This window comes from Panthera tigris, chromosome B2 (assembly GCF_018350195.1).
Source record: "Panthera tigris isolate Pti1 chromosome B2, P.tigris_Pti1_mat1.1, whole genome shotgun sequence".
NCBI classification, from domain to species: domain Eukaryota; kingdom Metazoa; phylum Chordata; class Mammalia; order Carnivora; family Felidae; genus Panthera; species Panthera tigris.
Window position 1 is genome coordinate 84,890,294 of NC_056664.1, and position 20,242 is coordinate 84,910,535.

At 35.6% G+C, this 20,242-nt stretch overlaps 1 pseudogene; it reads left to right on the plus strand.

Annotated features, from left to right (window-relative positions):
* Nucleotides 1-4,521: 4,521 nt before the first annotated feature.
* On the plus strand, nucleotides 4,522-19,542 carry LOC102962936 (annotated as a pseudogene).
* Nucleotides 19,543-20,242: the final 700 nt, after the last annotated feature.

The following is a 20,242-nucleotide window of genomic DNA, read 5'->3' on the forward strand; positions in this document are numbered from 1 at the left end:
CACTGTTAAAATTCCACAGCTATCTTTACCAGGGTGGAGTATGAACCCCCAATTATAATAACCTCCCCAATTAGAGCCTGAGAAGGTGGAAAACACTTTCAGCCTACATAAAAGGGTACATTTAAAATTAGCTTAATCTGCCATCTCTTCGGATGATAGCTGATAAATATTTTGAATAAGAATCTAGTAGTCTGGGAAATGTGATTCACTTGTAATTCAAGACCAGATGAGTATAACATAGAACTAACATCAAGAAAAGAATGTCAAAACCTGACTGGAACTAATAATGGTTCTCTCATTATGAATACTTAATCATTTTAGTCAACAATGTAAATCTAAATTGGACTCTGGTACTTTTGATAAACTTTGACCATAATTATATGAGAAAGACTACTATCTTCATATATCTTAAGTAGCCACGGCAGCCTAAAGGGAACTCGTGCCTTGGAGAATCCATTCAAATCTGAAAATGTGTTTGGGGGTGGGGGTGGGGTGGATTATGAAGAGGCCACTCAACATTCTTCTGTTCCTGAGATCATTGACTGCATTTTAATTGGAGGCTAATGGCTGCTTGTTTTTAAGAGATTATTAATCCATAAAGAAGGAAGTTAGCCAGAGGACAAATGCAGTTAGGGTTCACAAGTATGGACAGACCATTAGGGCTGGCACAAAGGGGGATGTTTATTTGAGTAATGATGCATATCAGATTTTTTTTTTTTTTTTTTTTTTTTTTTTTTTTTTTTGCCTATCCCCGGGTTCCTATAGAAAAAAAGAGCTGTAATAAAAATAGGTGAAATGAAGGAACTCTATCACCACATGTCAGTTTAAGAAAATAAGAGAAAAATTCAGTTCTATTTTGCAACCTACAACAACATAATTCTGTGGGGTTGGATTTATGGGGAGAACATGTTCCACATCAGCTCAGAATCTATCTATATAAAAGCACTATCTACAACATTAAAAACATGAGAGAAATTCACCTGAATGGCTAGATTGTTTCAGAGTCTGGAGATCAACCTCAGGAGTGACAGAGGATATCACAGTGGTGATGAAAGGTCACCCAGAAGTGGCAGATAAGACATGGCTGTGATAGAAGAAAATGTAAATTGTGACCTTTGGGGAGGCCATGCAAAACTCTGCTGACCTACCTGAACCTGAATGGAAGGACTTACATGGCACAGGTTTCAGAGACTCAGAGGAGGGGGTCATTCGATATCAGCCTAGTGTGTCCAGGAGTGAGAATAATGTAAGATAGTTTAGACTCTTGAAGAGTACCTCCCTTCTTGAATACTCTGGGGCTTTATGAATTTTGGATAAATTAGTCAAAATAGTTTCCACCACTGTATAAGTGCAAAACTTATCAAGAATAACCACTAAGGACTTTGTTGCACATTGTTACATTTGATCTTCATAACAACTCTTGTAAAATGGATATTAATGTCCTAGTTTCTCAGATGAATCTAAGAGGGTTTAGATAGTTTGTATAGAGAATATCCACTGCACAAATCTATAGCTGATTTCGATGTCTTTGTTTCATTACACCATGGAATCATAGAGAAGGCCAGAAGAAAGTCTTATCACTGTTTGCAAAAATCAATATTTATAATTCCACATGAATGCACAGGTAGTACATAAAGGGAAAGGCTATTTTTGCTTAAGAAATAATTGTATTCCCTCCTCTTCATGTTTTCTCATCAAAAACTTGAAATGTGAGAACAGTTAATACAATCTTGGTTGACCCTAAGATCCTTTAGGATTATTTTGTGATTTGACTTTCATGAACAAAGAGCCAGTGAAAAAATACAAAACAAACCGATGAATGTGTAATGGTGCTGACAAGCATCTTGCCTGGCTCCCTACCCTTAGGAGACTGTCATCCCATTTCATTGTCAGTTTATAAACATCATTGCTAAGTGGAAAGCAGAGATAATTCATTCAGTTCACTTAGGAAAACCTTGAACTTCAGGTCACCTAAACTAAATCTGTTTAAATCTCAGAAGTAATGAGGGAGCAAACATAAAATTATAGAAAATTCTAATGCTATTTTCATTGCAGGGAGTTCAGAATTACATTATGCAAGGGAATGTAATTAACTCTACTGAATTCTACCCTAAGTATCATGTTAGAAGTGTAGGATTTATTATTAGCATAAATGGAGCAAAAGCACAGGCCTGAAGTTAAATACCTAGACATTGCCATCAATGACCAATGGGAGAGGAACAATCTTGCAAAGGAATGACAAGTGGTTAAAAGTCAAAGGAAGTGATGAAAGCTGTAATTAAAACCATAAACTGTAAGTAAAAGAGCATGTAAACTACAGATCCATTTAGTCTATGGGTGAAAGAACTCAGAATAATTATCTCAAGCTAAAAGAAGAGCTCTTGCTTTCTTGCAAAGCTCAGACTACAGCAGATAAGGAAACTTCCCAACAGGAGCCAGGAAACCATTCTCTGTCAAGTCTGGCCTGATTCATTTGATTTCTAGTAAGAACTTAAACTTCCTAAATTTCATTTCCCTGCACATGTTGGATGAGACAAATCCTATATCCTTCACAGATATGTGGAAAAGACCCACAAAATAAAATAGTTGAAAACATATTTGGTAGAGAGGCAATATAGTACAACTACATTTTTAATGGAGTAACAAGGCATGGTGGAAAAATGACAAATCTATGGGAAAAGGGGGGGATGCGGAAACCTGTATTTCCAAATTTGTCAGAAAACTAATGTCCACCATGGTCGGTGTCTCAGTATCTCACCATCTATGAAAATATATGTATTTTAAATGTTTATTTGTTTATTTTGAAAGACAGAGAGAGAAGGGCAGAGAAAGGGAGAGAGAATCCCAAGCAGGCTCCACACTGTCAGTGCAGAGACTGATGCAGGGCTCAGACTCACAAACTGTGAGATCATGACCTGAGGCGAAATCAAGAGTAAGACAATTAACTGACTGACCACCCAGGCCATCCCACTACTGAAATATTTTTAAACACAATTTTCTACCTTATTCTAGTCAGCTTTCCACTTTAATAATGCCACCAGTTTCATAAGGGAGAATCAAGTGTTTTAAATTATTAATTTCTTTCTGTTTCAAACAAGACCATTGCTACTGTCCTATTTTGAAAAGATAAAAGGAGAACTGCAAGGAAAGAGCTGCAGACTCTCAAAGGGAGTCAAAGCACAAAAGATTTTTAAATAATAATGAAATTAATACTTATTGAATTTCTTTCTCAAACTTTCATGCCTAGATATTATAATTTACAAAGTAATCCATTTACTTCCTGATTTATTTGCAAATTCTTCCAAATCATTTTCAGGATGTATGGTTGCTTTGACAGTGATCTGAAAGTCACCGATGTTGCCTGCAGATGTATTTTGTTTGGCCTGGATGGTGAATCTTTTCATAAGACAAAAAGTACATTTCTGGTTCCCATGAATCCTGTGGGATTAGAATTAGGCCCTGTCCACATTTAAATTGCCTGCCTGGATTCTCAATGTACTTGAGTTTGAACCTATGGGTATAACTGGAGCCTGAAACCAAAACAGTCCTAAATCAGTATTAACTGAAAGGACCCCAAGTTATAAAGCCCATTAAATCCACATAATATGTTTGGAACAGATCCTTGCCCAATTTCTTAATCTTGAATGTGTCACAACTTCTATTTTATTCTCCAGTTTATTATTTCCAGTCGATGTAACAGGCATTGGGGTAATTTATCATCCTTTGCAAATTAGTCCTTCTAGGGAGTATAAATTTGAACATGGCTAACCGAGCTCTACCCACCCACCCACCCACACACCCACCCACTGGCATGGCCTCTCACACCCTAGGATCCTTCAGGTCTTAGCCTAATTTAAAAGTACCTCTATTTTAGGGTTATACCTTGGTTTTTTGTTTTTTGTTTGTTTGTTTTGTTGTTGTTGTTTTTACATTTTGGAATAACAGTGATTCAAATCTTTTTTTCTGTGACCTCGGGTTTATAGATTTTAAATCCGTGGTTGTAGTACTATTTTACTGCTAAAGCATCCTCTACATAGTTTTTATAGATTACTAAATAATGGGAATAAATTCCTCCTAAAAGTGATGGTCAAAGCTATTGAGATGTTTTGCCTCTTAGAATAACACTTCTTTTCTCTATCTGCAGTCCTCAGACTAATTCAAATGTTTAGGCCAATGAGTTTGTGCTTTTCCTGGCATTGATTTATAAAAATCTTGGTCTTTAGAGAAATAGAAATCTGCTGGCATAGGCAAAGCATTTCATAACACATCAAGAGAGAGCTAGATTGTACCTTCTGGCAAAGATTATCATGAATGGAAAACACACATGCTCACACATAAACACACCTTCCCCAATCTAGGCAGAAACAGGAAGGAAAATAGGAGGGGACAAATTAGCACGTAAATATTGGTAGGTCCAGTGTTCTGATTTATTGACAATTCAGAATGCAGAGGAGGGATGAAAGATTTCCAGGCCTGAATAGTGTGAGAGTATTAGGATTTCCGTATTCTGCAGTGTGGTAGATGTGTCATAGAATTCCACTAGAACTACGGAGCCATGGGGACAGGAATAAGAAATATCTTGGTAGCTACCCGTGTCGATTGAAGACCAAGCAGCAGATAGTGGACATCTCCCCAGATGCAGAAGAGGAACTAGCCCCTCCCACAAAAGTCTTGGTACTATGGAAGCTCCCTCCCAAAATATTTAGTCCAAACCTAGGAAGAAACAGGTTGCCTTGGCTAAGAATGAGTTTATGTACATCTGAGTTACAAAGTTTCATATCTAGAATATGATTAATAAAGTAAAAATATTTATTATGTATGGTTAATCATATTCTAGATGTGAAAATCTCTGTTCCCCCCCCACCAAAAAAAATCCAATTCAGATATGCACAGTAGAGTTAAGTAGTTATTTCTGCTTTCTAGTTACAGCTGTATCACTGACTTCCAACATACTCTAGAAGCTAATTCACATATGAAAATAGTATTAAACAGGAATATAATACCATTTTCAATATTCTTCAAGTACTGGAGGTAAGGACTGGAAGCTAGCAGTAGGCAATATATAACAGGTTAATGAAGTTAGAATGATCTAAGACCTGTAGGTATTAAATGTAAAGTATAGTATTATTAGGTTTGAACATTTAACCAACACTAAATCTTGAGAGTGCATCTCTCACTATTATCATACACATGGAGTGAAAACATTTGGGTCCACTTATTCTTTGCAAATGAGGTGCTTTGCTTCTTGACTTCCAAAATCTTTAAGCAATCTATTTCTTATAACATGAATCAAAGGTTTATTCAATGTCTTCTGAACCATCTGGGTGAGTTAAGGGTAAAAGAATCTAAAATGTACGTATTCATTTCATTTAAAATACACATGGGCTTATAAACCAATTGAAAATTACTTGGCATGAACGTAGAGGAACTTGGCAGAAAATATTTCCCTGAGCCCAACACTTTTGACTAAGTCCAAACGCAATAAAAAAAAAATGTGCACATCTTTGGTCCTGAATTGGCAAAATAGGAAAATAATAATTAAAAGAAAATGCACTGAAATAAATTTGAAATAGGTATCTTTTCAAATGAAATGTAGCTTATTGGATAGGCTTATGTGTCTTTTTTCTATAATAGTGCATCTTAACCTTTCAGGAATAATCTACTGGCATCTGACCATATCTGAATGACTTTCATATGCCTTTGTGAATCAAGTATTTCTTCCTATCATCATTCTATGATTGGGCTGTTGAACCTTAAAGTGGTGCTAGGTGCACTTTTTCTTCCTATGTGCATACATGTGTAAGTGTGCATGAACATATACATTCGTGCACACATATAGACACAAGTGTATATACATGCCTAAAAATGAAAATAGTACTTCTCTCTGATAAATAAAAATGACTCTCTGTATTTGTCCTTTTGAATATTATGATTGCATATATATATATATATATATATACACACACATATACGCAGTATGCTTCTAGTCTGCTGACAGAGCAGCTAACACAATTTCTAAAAATGTTTCCTTTCAACAAGGGTTGCCAGATAAAATGCAGGATGCACAACTAAATTTGAATTTCAGATAAACAGAAAATAATTTCTTTACATGTAAGTATGTCTCATGCAATATTTGGGGCATGCTTATATACAAAAAAAATTCATTCTTTATCTGAAATTCAAATTTAACTAAAGGTCCCATCTTTCTTTCTAAATGTGAAAATTCTACTCCCAACACCGCTTAATGAATATAGGCAGGAAAGAACATACTTCAATGAGTAGGTAGTTCCCAAGCTCCTACTATGTGGTCCCACTGCCTTCAGGGCTACAGGAACGCAAGGACCTCTCCAGGTGACTACATTCCAGTCAGGGGAACATAAGACAAACGTCAAGAATCGAGTGTAGGTTAACTGCTAAATTATGTCAACTATCTATAAGTGATCTGTTTGCAGGTGAACAAATTAATGGGATTTACTGAACTTAAAGAAGTGTTCACGATTGAGAAGCTAGCTCTTTGAAGGAAATGAAGGTACATTTCAGAGAAGAGGAACAAAGTTGAAAGCCTAGAGGAGAGAGTAGCATTGCAGTTGCTCAAAATGGAATTAATATTCAAAGCGGCTTAAATTAAAATCTAAAAAAAATATACATGTATGTATATATGTATGCAATGTCAATACTCTTTCCATTCATTTGTAAAAGGTGTTGCTGTACCTCAAAAACATAGTCACAGTCCTCCAAGCCTTGTCATCCTTGACTTAGCAATACTTACCTAGAACTGGATTTGAGGTAATCAAGAGTATTCTCTATGTATTCCTAGCACTGAGGACAATGCCTGGGCACAGTGTTCAATACGTGTAGAACAAATGAGAAAACAGAGGAGAAAGAGAGGGAGGGTATAAGGGAAGAAGAAATAATTCTTCAAGGCAGGCTGATAATATGAGTTCTAAAATTAAACTATTATTTTAACTGATACATTTATTTATATTTTTAAGGAAGGAAAGGTGGGAATTGAATTGCAAAGATGCCAACGTTACACAAGCAGGAATTCTACCCGTTTTCATTCTTTCGTTTTGGAGAATGTAACTTTAAATAGAAACAATAATGCAGGCATTTCAAAAATAATAAGTTTCCAGGGAGGCAATTCTCTGCAAATAACTCCTCAGAAATCACTCTTCCACCATAAACAAAAAGTAAAAATTAAATAAATGTGTTTAGAGATTAGAGACTAGTTATTATGAAGTATTTAGAAGCACAATTTCTAGGCATTTCAAAATATAAGCACCATAGGGTAAATGACTGTGCAATTTTCATTGAAGATTCTTGAAATTCACATGGATCTGTGTTTGCCTTCTAAGAGATAGCTTGTTGTGGTGTATTGATGTCAGCCTCAAGTCTAAAGGTCACTGCTGTCGCTGACAAGATACAACGTCTCACTGTCAGTCAGTGAATTTTTCCATTAGGATGAAGGGGATTTGAATATTTTTCCTGCTTTGTGGGTTTTCAATCTCAAAATCATTATTTTACCATATACACATATTTTTAAAGATGAATATTGCTTTCCTTCCTTTTCTTCTTGATTTCTATCAGGTTATTAGCAACTCCCTTCAGAACTGGTACTAGTTAGATACAGCCAGGAGGAGATATCTCTTGCTACTGATCCACCATGTGTATTTTTCATACATATAGAATACTGTTAGGAAATAAGATGCGAGGACTGTACATCTTGCAGTGTCAAAAGGTTTCTGGCTATGGCTTCCAAACATAGAAGTTGACTGCTTTTGCCCTACATTAAAAATTTGAAAAAAGCTCCTTAGTAGGCATTTCTACAGGTATGACTAAATAAAGTAGAATAGCAAATCCGGTGATTTCAGAGCCTAAAAATTCTGTGGGAAACAAAGGACTCTATCTCCTATTACCTAGGCCAATGCCTACTCGTTGCACCATCTGGAGGCACAGAACTAAATCCATGTTACACAAAGGTAAGTGTTACATAGATCTCTTTTCATTTTGGGTAATGATTTTATAGGACTTTTTTTAAGTCAAGCAATACGAAGTGCATAAGAATAGTATTTTAAAAATCCACTAGATCTTGTCCTCAAGAGAGAAAATGAGACAGCAGTATTCGTTTATTGTTATGCGTGTATACTGAAAAATAATTTATAGATCAATAAAATTTATTTACTTAAAATGAGGTCAGATCCATGTACTTTATTAAAAAGTATTGCTTTCAGTGTTTCTGGCATTTTTAGGATAAAAAGGAATCGGAAAGAAACTGAAGTTTCAGATAAATGTTTCCTTGTTTGAAAAACAAAAAAGACTCTAATACCTAAAATATTCCTTTTAAGTTAAGAAGAAAAGACTATAATGGACAATATAAAGCTGGAGTCATTCTATTTTTTCTCTCTAAATTTCAATCTTATGTCATCAAAATGCCTTCCTACCAGAAAGGATGAGAAATCCGCACTCTCAGATTTTTTCTTTCCTTCTACCTTTCTGCTTTAAAACGGTATATTTTTATTGTTTTTATTTATCAAAGTCCATAACACTTGCATTCTTTTTTGTAGGCAAAAGGCGCTCAGTTGTTTGGCTCAGTTTTACATCTGAATGAACATTCAATAATATCAGTTAATTTTTCCAACTCTGTGCTCTATTCCTGATTTTTACATTTTACTCATCTCTTGGTTTGCTAGATTGAGACAGACAGTAGGTTTTCAAGAGGAACTTGAGGGTTTACCTTGAGTCTGGTAATAACTGTCCTCTGCCTTTATGTATATGTATATGACCTTTGAACTTGGATTACCAATTGGTCTTTTCTTGAATATTTTCTCCTTGGAATTTTGTTGATATTGTTTCATTTTTTTCTGATCTTAAATCTCACTGTGGAAAGTCTGAGGCAAACTTGATTTTTCCTTTTTCATTCTCTGGTTTACTTGTCTGTGTGCATGAAAATTTCTTTAGTCATTTTGAAATTCAATGACTAAACTAGAGCATGTCTCAAAGTGCACTACTTTGTATCAATTTTTCATAGAACATGATGTGACCTTTTACATTTCCAAGATCAGTTCTTTATTCCATAGCAAGATTTTTCCTACTGTATCTGTGGACATGTTTTTACTGTTCCATTTGTTGAGTATTTGACTGCAAAAATAGCACTTAGACTTATGATAGGAAACATTCTTTCTGTCCTTCTTCCTTTTTCAATACCTTTGTCTTGTTTTTTTTTTACCTTCTGCAATCAAAATAATAATCTCATGACTTTCTTCTGTGGCAATTGAGTTTCATCCTCAAGTTTTCTGATCCTGTTTATCCCCCCAATTATTTGTTCACTTATCGGTGTTGATTTGTTCAATTTGCTTCCATGGCTCAAAAGTCTCATTCTTTATTAATGTACATCTCAATTCTTATTCTACTGAATTAAGTCTTTCTTAAATTCTTCTAAGGTGGGAAAAACTCCCAGGGAGGTTTTTTGTTTGTTTTGTTTTGTTTTGTTTTTAGTATTTTTTTCCTTACTTGAGTTTATAAACGTATATGATTATTTCTTTGTCTTTGCCTGCCAGATTTTCCCTCCCTACCTTCCTTCTTTCCCTCCTTCCCTCCCTCCTTCCCTCCTCCTTTACCTCATTCCTTCCTCCATCCCTCCCTCCCTCTCTCTCTCTCCCTTCTTTCCTTCTCTTTCATAATATGTGTTCATAGTGGTCATGCAATTATGAACACACCTAGGGCTGGGAATAATTTATGTTAGAGAACTTGAAATATTTGCTGTCTAGTTACAATTTTAAACTGCATTAAGTTTCACTTCATAGGTGACTGTGCCCAATTCCCAAGGTTGAGCGAATCACTCAAGCTTCACATCACTTCTAATTTTACTGTGGATCTATTAAAAATGCAAAACCTGTTGGGTTTTCCCATTTCTGCTAAGATCTTCAGATTCTATTTTATGTTAAAAGACTTCTGTATTCATTCCCTCTGTCTCTTTCTCTCCTTCATTCTCTCCCTCAATCCTCCTACTCCCTATCTACACATCCATTCTTCCTAAACTGTGGCAGATTAGTAATAATTTATTGGATTATTTTGATGCATCATGTTCCCTCTACTATTTTGGATAGCCAGGTAAGACAGTCCATTAAGGCTTTCCAGAATGGTATGATACTGTCTTTGACTTTCATGTTTCTAGAGTTTATGGCATAAGTTTGAACTCCATACTTGCTGTTGGTGAATTTTTTTGTGCATATCCTAATTACGTGCGTATGTGTATATGTGTGTGTATTTCACTGGATTTTGTTTGAGGACTTCAAGAATACAGTGTCACTCATTCTGCCATCTTTAAACAAATTATTATTTTAAGATTTCCTGAATAGTATGAAATTATTACATTAATTTCTGAGTCTTCAAAATCCATAAATTAACTTTTTCATACAACTACAGCAAAATTAAAATTTAGAAAAACAGTGTAATGCTATGGATGATTTTTTTCTTCTGAAATGACATTGCTGCTCAAAAATGTGAATGTTACACTGACTGCTTCATCATAAGTTCTTTGATTTTAATGAGCTGATACTGTCTAGGTTCAGGGGATGGCTTGATGCTCCCACTCCTTTTTTCTGTTTAAACTATGGCTTTTCTTTGATGTGAACCTATGTGTTAGGCCCCCTCCCTTATTTGTGCCCTTATTCATTCATTATTTTATAAGTTTGAAGTCCCAGAGACTATGAACACTGAACTCAGTTGGCACTCTTTATTGTAATGTGGTCTCAGGTAAGAATTAAGGGAATTATTTTTTTTTAATTTTGTTGAAATGGAAACATGGCACTCCAAAAATTATACAGGCTCCTCACATACAACAGAGAAGATGGGTACCAATAACTTTCTTTAGTTCTTTTACCTCTAGAGCTATGTAAGGTAAGGTATCAAGGCAGGTTGGTCAATAGGCAGTTCATCCGAGTTGGGATGCTCCAGTGTCTTCATAACTTCCATTTGGAAATATGTGCTATATAAGTCAAGTGCTGATGATGAAAAGAAAAAAAAAGTAGCTATACATTGACACTCAGCCCACACACAAGTTTAAGACTTTCGTATCCTAAGGCATATTCTAAAGCATTTCAACTTATGTGTATATTTTCTTTTTAAAGTCCTGGATCCTTTAAATTTGTTGTCCCAGTGTTTTCATTTTTCAGATCTGTATGATCAGCAACATCTTTGCTCTGTAAGGGGAAAGCGAAATCCTGTTGCACTAGTGTCATTTTTGATATAGTTCTTAAAATAAGGGGGGAAAAAGGAAAGACAGGAAGAAGGAAGGAAGGAAAGTATCAAGGATGAAATTATGCCCTTGTTGAGCCTCTAATTTTCCTATGAATGAATTGTAAAGTAAGCAAGGGATGAGGGGAAAGTGCCATATGTTCTTTTTCCAGCGGAATGTGTCTTAACAACAGATCAGAAGTCACCTTTAAATGCTGACTGCAAAGAAACCTTCAGTTGCTTATTCTGCAGAGGCAATTTTTGCCTTCTTTTTGCTGAGCTGCCAAAAGGAGAATATCTAAAAATAATTATTTCTGCCAGTTGAGTAATTAATGATGGTCTTACCAAATGACAATTTTATTGAATGGCATTAGACAAGATGGATTAGATTTTTATTAAATGGTATTTCAATGTTTCAAGGACTCCATGAATGCCTCATGAAGAGTGTTCATGCTAAATCAGGGAAAGGTGTTTTTACTTTTCATGTTAACAACAAATGTGTGGTAAATACAATTACTTTTCTTTCAAAAGCAACAAGTTAATTTGTATTACCTCACTGTGCTATTATTTACATCATGCCTAACATTATTAGAGAATACAAATTAATGGCTATTTATTTTTGCCAACAGACCTAAACCAGTAGTTCTTTAGCTTTTTATGTAAACTCTTCTAGGGATCTGTGTCCTTGCCCTTTTCGCCACTTCCCTTGCTTCCAACAGACTTGCCCCATGATAAAGAGTATAGGCGTTTTGTTTCTCAGCATACTGATTTGCCTGGCTCCCTTTTTCTACCATATTCACTGCTGAAAACACAAGAAAAGAAACAAACATGGGAAGAATCTGTAAATATCCTTCAAGGAGGCTAAGGGACAGTGGTTAAATAGATCTATGACAATAAACTGATGCTATTTTAGCAAAACATCTGCCACCTTCTAGAAGTCAGCCGTTGCCTTTTTCTCTCTCTGATCTCACATCACCTACCCTGGAAACTCTCTCAACCTAGTAATTTCTCAATGCTGGAGTGCTACAGGGCTCAGTCTTAGGCCCTCGCCTTGTTCTCTTAGTGATCTCACTGAATCCCATGTCTTTAAAATACCATCGATGTGCTGACAATCAAATTGTATACGTACAGTCCAGAGCTCTATCTAAATGCCAGTCTAGTTACATACTCTTCAGGCTACTTAACATCTCTACTTGAATGTCTAATAAACCTTTAAAAACTTACAATCTCTAAAAATGAACTGATTTTTCCTGACACATCTGTGCTATGTGCTGATTTTCACATCCCAGTTAATGGCAAAGATAATAATGATATGTTTAAATAAAAATGTTAGTGTCATTTTGTTTCTTTCTCTTACACCACACAGTCTGTGAGTAAGTCATGCCAGCTCTATTGAAAAAATATATACAATCCAACCATTTTTCACCATAGCCATTAATACCACTCTGATTTGGGTCACCCTCATATTTCACCTGGAATACTGCAATTATTTAATAATTGATTTATTTCTTTCAGCCCATGGCCTTTCTACTACAATCTACACTCAGTACAGAGGCCAGAATGATCCATTTGAAATGTAAGCCAGATAATGTCACTTCTCTACTTAATGCCCTGTGATAGCTCGACATTTTACTCCGAATAAGTCATTAAAGTCCAATTTAATTGACTTTCTTCTGTGACCATCCTGCTTTTTCTCACATTCTCACATGCTCCACATCAGTCACACTGAATTCTTACTTTTTCTTAAACCCAGAAAGAATGTTCCCATCTTGCTGTTTCTTTTATCTGTAACACTAATCTCCTCAATATTCTCTCGGCTCTCTCCCCGCCCCTGTCCTGTTCTTTAAATCCTTCTTTATCATCTTTTCCATGAAGCCTGCCATGACCTCACCATGCAACATTGCATTCTCTTTCCATTTCCACCTGCAGGACACTGTTCTCTTCTCTGTTTTTCTTTTTATCCATCTTCTAACATACAGCACATTTTACTTCCTATTTTTGGTATCTATTTTCTACATCTCCTATTAGAATGTATGCTCCTTGAAAGCAGTGAAATCTGTTTTGGTTACTGAGCAGTGATAGCCATTTTCACCAATCAGCCTGTTCTCTAGACAGGCATCCTGGCCAGCCAGGGCTCTTCCTTTCACCTGAAAGTGAGCTTATCCGGATATAGATTCAATTGACCCAGTGAATAAGACTATCATATGAGAGCCCTTGCTGGACTGATATTTCTGCTAATCCACTTAGGGATAAATTTCCACATCACAGTGTCACAAAGAGTATTGGGGAAGTTTGGACATCAAACATGATTAATCATATCATTACATTTCCTAATGTGGGAGGGAATACACTTTAGTAACAGTGCATGATTCCAGTATGCAGTTGTATATTATGCTAATTTTTCACTTAGAATTTATTTTTTTTAATTTTAGAGGCACAGAGAGCACGTGCATGTGAGTAGGGGAGAGAGGCAGGGGAGAGGATCTTAAGCAGGCTCCATGCTCGGTGCAGATCCTAATGTGGGGCTCAATCCCACAACCTTGGGATGATTACCTGAGCCATAATTGAGAGTCAGATGCTCAACCAACTGAGCCACTCAGGCACCCCTGCACATTTTATAGTGATGTTCATGTGCATGATTCATACACAAAAATGGTGTCATTTGATTTTAACTGTAATCTCTATGTTTTTACTATTACCATAAGTATATTTACTTTTTTGACAAAATATTTTAAAAATTAATGGTGAATTCAGGCTGCTTATACACAGAGATACAGAATGAAATGAGCAGCAGCTGAAAATCCTATCTTATTCAAGACTACACTAATGACATAAGTTTTTTTCTTGAAAACTTGGGATTTCAAAGCATAGCTCACAATATTGCATAATGCTATTTGGCAAGTAGAATTTCTACAGAATTGGAAACTTCAGAAATTCTAACAATGCACTAATTTTAGTTTTTGAGTACTAAAATTTATGCTCACTGTTTACTAGGAAGTAGCCTTAATCTTTCACAAAATGAAAATCTTTGGAATTATATCATTGTAGTGTAAGAACTAAATAAGGAATTGTGTTTGAAATTGGTAACACATCTGAAAGGGTCTGAAGATATGAAAATCAATGTTTTAAGAAGTTCCAGCTTCTTTCCAGCTGACACAGTCATTGGTTGTCAATCACAAGTATAAAAAATCCTACCAGCAGTGTTGGTTCACATCAAGCTGGTATGAAGGAAAACTAGTCTGCATGTTTACACATTTTCACTTTCTGTCACCTCACCCCTTCAACTTCTTCCAGAACTCTGGCCCTCTGTGACCACATGATGGTTGAGAACTAGGACTGTAGGATTTTGTGGAAGAAAAGCTTAAAAGTGGGCTGATAAGAGTGGCTTTATATTTCTTATCTACTTTGGGGAAAATCCCCAGTAAGGCAGGATAAGAGTTACTTGTCCCATTCTACAGAAGAGGAAATATATTTGGAAAGAGTAGATGACCCAAAGTTGCTAAGCTGGCAATAAGTAAAGCCATGACACAGAATTGATATCGAGTCTTTCTATTTGTAAAGCCAAGGCACAGAACTTACAACCCAAGGCTTTCTATTCTGCCATAAAATTAGAAAGTTGGACTAGATGATTTATCAAGTCTCTCTGTGCTAATAAGTCATGGTTCTCTCATTCTAATCATGGAGAGATGAAGGACTGCATGGTGTGAAAAGATGGCTAAATATCGATGGTGTCAAAAATGGAAGGACTTTCACATGTTTATATAACCCATTGACCCAAGTAGTAGTTTCTACTGAGAGTTGATTGGAGTTCTGTATTTGTTACACACATCATTTAATTAATTCCTTTGTATCTACTGACAAACAGATCAAAAGCTTTTATTAATTTTGCTTTTTTTTTTTTCCTGGAGATATTAGAGCTAAAGGATAGAGCCTTTCTAAAGGAGAATACAAATTACATTAAATGATTTCTGAATAAAAACCCAGTTGTTTATAGTAGGATATTCAGTCAACAGTAGACTACTTATTACCCTTGTTTGTTTCATAATTTTCATGTTTCACTGATTTTTTCCTCCAATAGACTGCTTTTTTAAAAAATGTTTTATTTATTTTTGAGAGACAGTCGGGTGGAGCAGAGCGAGAGGGGGACAGAGGATCCAAAGCAGGCTCCGCACTGACAGCAGAGAGCCAGATGTGAGGTTCAAACTCACCAACCAGGAGATCATGACTTGAGCTGAAGTCAGACACTTAACTGACTGAGCCACCAGGAACCCTATCTTCCAATAGACTGCCTTAAGTGATCATCCCTAGCTAAAAGGGGAGTAAAAAGAAAAAACAATAAAAACATCAAGGTCAGAATGAATCCATTGTCTCTACTCCCCAAACAGTATTATGGTGCATTTGTAAAAGCAATAAACATCAATATTTAAAGATCATATTTCAAAGATCAGATGGTTTGAACTCATCATGTTTTACATAAAAGAAAACCTCATTGGTCAGTGAAGTTAAATATCAGATCTGGAATCCAGGATTTTCTGAGTCCCAGATGAATTTGCTTTTTAGATTATTATTGTGATTTTTTTCAACAAATGAAGGGAAAATTTAGTATTCACAATATTTTATTTGTTAGGAAATTATAATATATCCCTTTGTGGGAAAGCTTATCAATATTACAAATATTACATCCCCTTTGAACTAATTAAGACATCCACACAGCTTACTCCATTGACTTACAACTAAAGGGATATAAAAAAGAAGATGACAACCAAGGACCATTAATTTTTCCTTTTCCTTCACTGGTAACTGCTCATTTAATGAAAATATTTAGTTTAAAAGCAAGATAAAACAAAAACCTTGTATGGCAGTAAGTTAAATAAGCATGTACTTTCTTTGAACCCAAGCAGAATGTTTTATTCATTGTATCAGAGTTCTAAATACCTGCCAATTATGCTAGGGTAGCACTAGACAATTTCATGGCTATTAGCCAAACTCTGTGCAACTTAATATATACATGGCCTGCTTTATATTTAAAAGCTTGGGTTCAAATAAGGTTGAAATTTTATTTGGATTACAAATTTTCGTATTTTTATTTCTATCAATATTAAGTAGATAGCCTTTCCATTTCATATTTGAAATTTGCAATTGCTTTTAGCATTCCCACATGTTAAGAGAAAGTTAACGTGTATGTATTATTGTTGAATCACTATATTGTACACCAGAAACTAATATAACACTGTGTGTTACTAACTGGAATTAAAATAAAAACTTAAAAACAACAACAATAATAACAAAATTAATATGTATCCTCATGGTATTTTTAGGGTCCTTTATTAAAACTAAATTACACTTTCTTTGGTTAAATAATCTGACAATCATATTTATGATAAAATGAATGGAAAGATATATCTATATTTATGAATAGTGGAAACACAATTATATGTACTCAATAGCATGACATAGGAAATAGATTGCTTATTTAAAATGCACTGATAATTCAAAACTATGATTTTTAGGGAACTGCCTGTCATATAGTGAACACTCAGCAAATTGTTAACTACTCTCTTTATGTGTCAGGATTCCCAACCAGTCAACTTTCCAAACACATTAATTTCTAAGGAATTACACTAGATAAACTTCACTTCCATTTTCCTCATTTCCTGTGATCACTGTAAAAGAGAGAGCTAAGTAGACATAAAAAGCACAGGGTCATTAAAAGGCTTACACATTCATTACATAGGCAGGTTGACAGATATTGCTTCTTCCCAAACAAGGTTTGACCACTACCCAGTCAGACTGATAGTTTCAGCTTATACCTCAGTTTCCTTGATATTATGGCTAGTAGTAGAGTGTAGCTAGTGTGGTTGGATCTGTTTCATTGGTATGGCCTTAAACTTCATCAGAACAATATACATATGTTAAAATTTTGCATATCCCAAACTGTAGTACAACTCTTGATAGATTTTTTTCTGACATTCAAAATACTTTGTGCACTGAATTTAATGGTTTTTAAATAAAAAGCTGGGGGCAGGGGAGTTCTATAGTTTTTAGTAGCAAGTTGATACAGGTTTGTTTAGGTTAGTTTTGTTTTTCCTTCTTTTAGAGTAGAAAAATATCCCGTAGCACATGCAAATATCAGCAAACAAAGTATTGATTTCTCTTTGGAATAAATAGAGCTTTCTCATGTTTTGAGGAGTTTTCACTTCATCAGCAGCAGCAACCTCTGCTTTATATGTGCCTTCAAAATACAGTGTCTTTCCTCAGTACAGTGGACCAAACTGATAAGAATACACATTTCCAATTCCTACCACTCATAATGCCAAGTATAGATTTCACATAATATTAATACTTAACAAAGGTTTAAAAAACAAAAAAAATTAAATTGCCAAGTAACAAAACAGAGGGAACATCAAGGTAGAATAATTACCATCTATGAGGAACTATGAGCGAAGGGTGTTAAATGCAAATCTAGCAGTTGGGACCAGGTCTTTAATATATATGGGGACAAATGCAGAGCTTTGTATCCAAGAGGTAACATACTGTACTTGAGCTTCTATACAAAATATAGCTTATTGAAAAGCTACCCAATAAATGAAAAGATGATGAGAAAATCTCCATCTTTCAGCCTACAGAAGCTACCAGGAAGCTTCCTGTCTAGCTGATACTAACAGTGGAGGAAGGTGATAAGGATTAAAATTCACATAACTATATCATGAGCTGCGGTCAAGTCCAAATTCACACTCCTCACAAGATGTAGGAACCCAATCAAAAATTATAATTCATGTTTATTTAATATTAAAATACTAATTATGGTTAAATAATATGATTAAAAAGATATCACTGTGGTCCTATTAGAAGCAAACAACCTAAGACTCAAGGAATCTCACTCTCTCCACTGACAGACATTATATAAACCCAGCTGGAAAAAAAGTCCCCAATAAAAAATTATATACCACTTGAGGAAACACAACTTGCTTATTCAGTTGGATATTTTATCTTTTGAATATTCCCCATTTTGCTTTTCCTAATCAAAACATCTCAAAGATTTTGCATAATGGTGGCCAAATTTAAATATCTACTTTGCTGAATAGAGTTACAAAACAAAATTTACAAAATGCATCCCTGATAAACTACAATGGCTAAAATTTACTTTATAATAACAGTTAAAAGCATGATTAATTTAATTAATTATGCCTGACCTCATTCCCAAAGCAGATATGCAGTAAACATAATGATCTCTAGAGTACTGTTTTTATCTTTTATCAAAAACTTTAAAGAACTTAAAAGGATTTTTACAATTAGCCCATGACTGTTTTTAAAATACTCTAGTTTGTCACCAAATAAAACATACTTTGAAACTGATCATTTCTATTGAAATGATCACATTAAGAATATCTGTATTCAGACTCTCTGCTCTTCCTCCATTGGACAGACAGCCGCATATTCTGGTGCAGTGCCCCCCCCCCCCCGCCTCCCTGGCATATTCAATGACACAGTCAAGGCTGAGAATCAGAAACTTGTCATCAATGGAAAGCCCATTTCCATTTTCCAAGAGTGGGATCTCTCCAATATTGAATAGGGTAATGCTTGTGCTATGTTGTGGAATCTACTGGGGTCTTCGCCACCATGGAGAAGGCTGGGGCTCACATGAAGGGTGACACCAAGAAGGTCATTATCCCTGCCCCTTCTGTTGATGTCTCCATGTTTGTGATGAGTGTGAACCATGAGAAATACAACAACTCCTTCAAGATTGTCAGCAATGCCTCCTGCACCACCAAATGCTTGGCCCCTCTAGTCAAAGTCATCCATGACAACTTTGGCATCATGGGAGAACTCATGACCACAGTCCGTGCTACCATTGCCGTCCAGAAGACCATGGACAGGCCCTCTGGGAAGCTATGGCATAGGGATATGCTCAGAATATCATCCCTGCTTCTGCTGGCACTGCCTAGACGATAGGTGAAGTCATCCCTGAGCTAAATGGGAAGCTCACTGGCATGGCCTTCTTTAATCCAACCCACAAAATTTCAGTTGTGAATTTGCTCTGCCACCTAGAGAAGGCTGCCAAATATGATGATGTCAGCAAGGTGGAGAAGCAGGCATCAGAGGGCCCACTCAAGGGCATCCTAGGCTTCACGAGGACCAGGTCGTCTCCTGTGACTTTAACAGTAGTACCATTCCTCCATCTTCAATGCTGAGGCTAGCATTGCCCTCAGTGATCAATTTTTAAAGCTTATTCCCTGGTATGGCAATGAAATTGGCTACAGCAACCAGGTGGTGGAGCTTATTGTCCACATGGCCTCCAAGGAGTAAGAGCCCCTTGAATTACCAGCCCCTGTGAGAACAGGAGGAAGAGAGAGGCCCCCAGCTGCTGGGGAGTCCTTGCCCCAACTCATCTCCTGAACACACTGAAAGTCTCCTAACCTCTACATAGTTTCCATCCCAGAGCCCCTAAAGAAGGAGAGGGTTTGGGGGAACCTGACCTTATTATGTTGTATCAAAAAAGTATATCCTTCCAAAATATGTGTATTTAGATTCTACATATAAATTTCACTTACTATAACATTCTCCAAATTCATCCATGTTGTCATGGATGGCAGGACTTTTTTTTCTCTTTCTCTCTCTCTTTTATAGTTTAATGTATTTTAATAACAAATTGACAGGAACAGCACAGAAGACAGACATTAAAAACCTATATTTGCAAGTAGGACAACATTAGAAATGTATACTGAATGGATAGAATCTACTGTATGATAAAAATGCCACAAACACTATTGTCATCAGTAAGAAATTTACTTGTTTTGAAAAAAGCCAAATGCTGGCATTGTCCAGAAAAACTTAGCAGATTTATTTATAATTGTTATAGAGTTGAACTGCTGAAATATGTTCACTGAACATTTTGACTTGCATTAATGCTTTATGTTCTGCATTTATATTAAAAATTCACACAAAAATGAAATAATATTCAGCTTAAATATGTATTAAAGATGAATATATATGTATAATCATATAT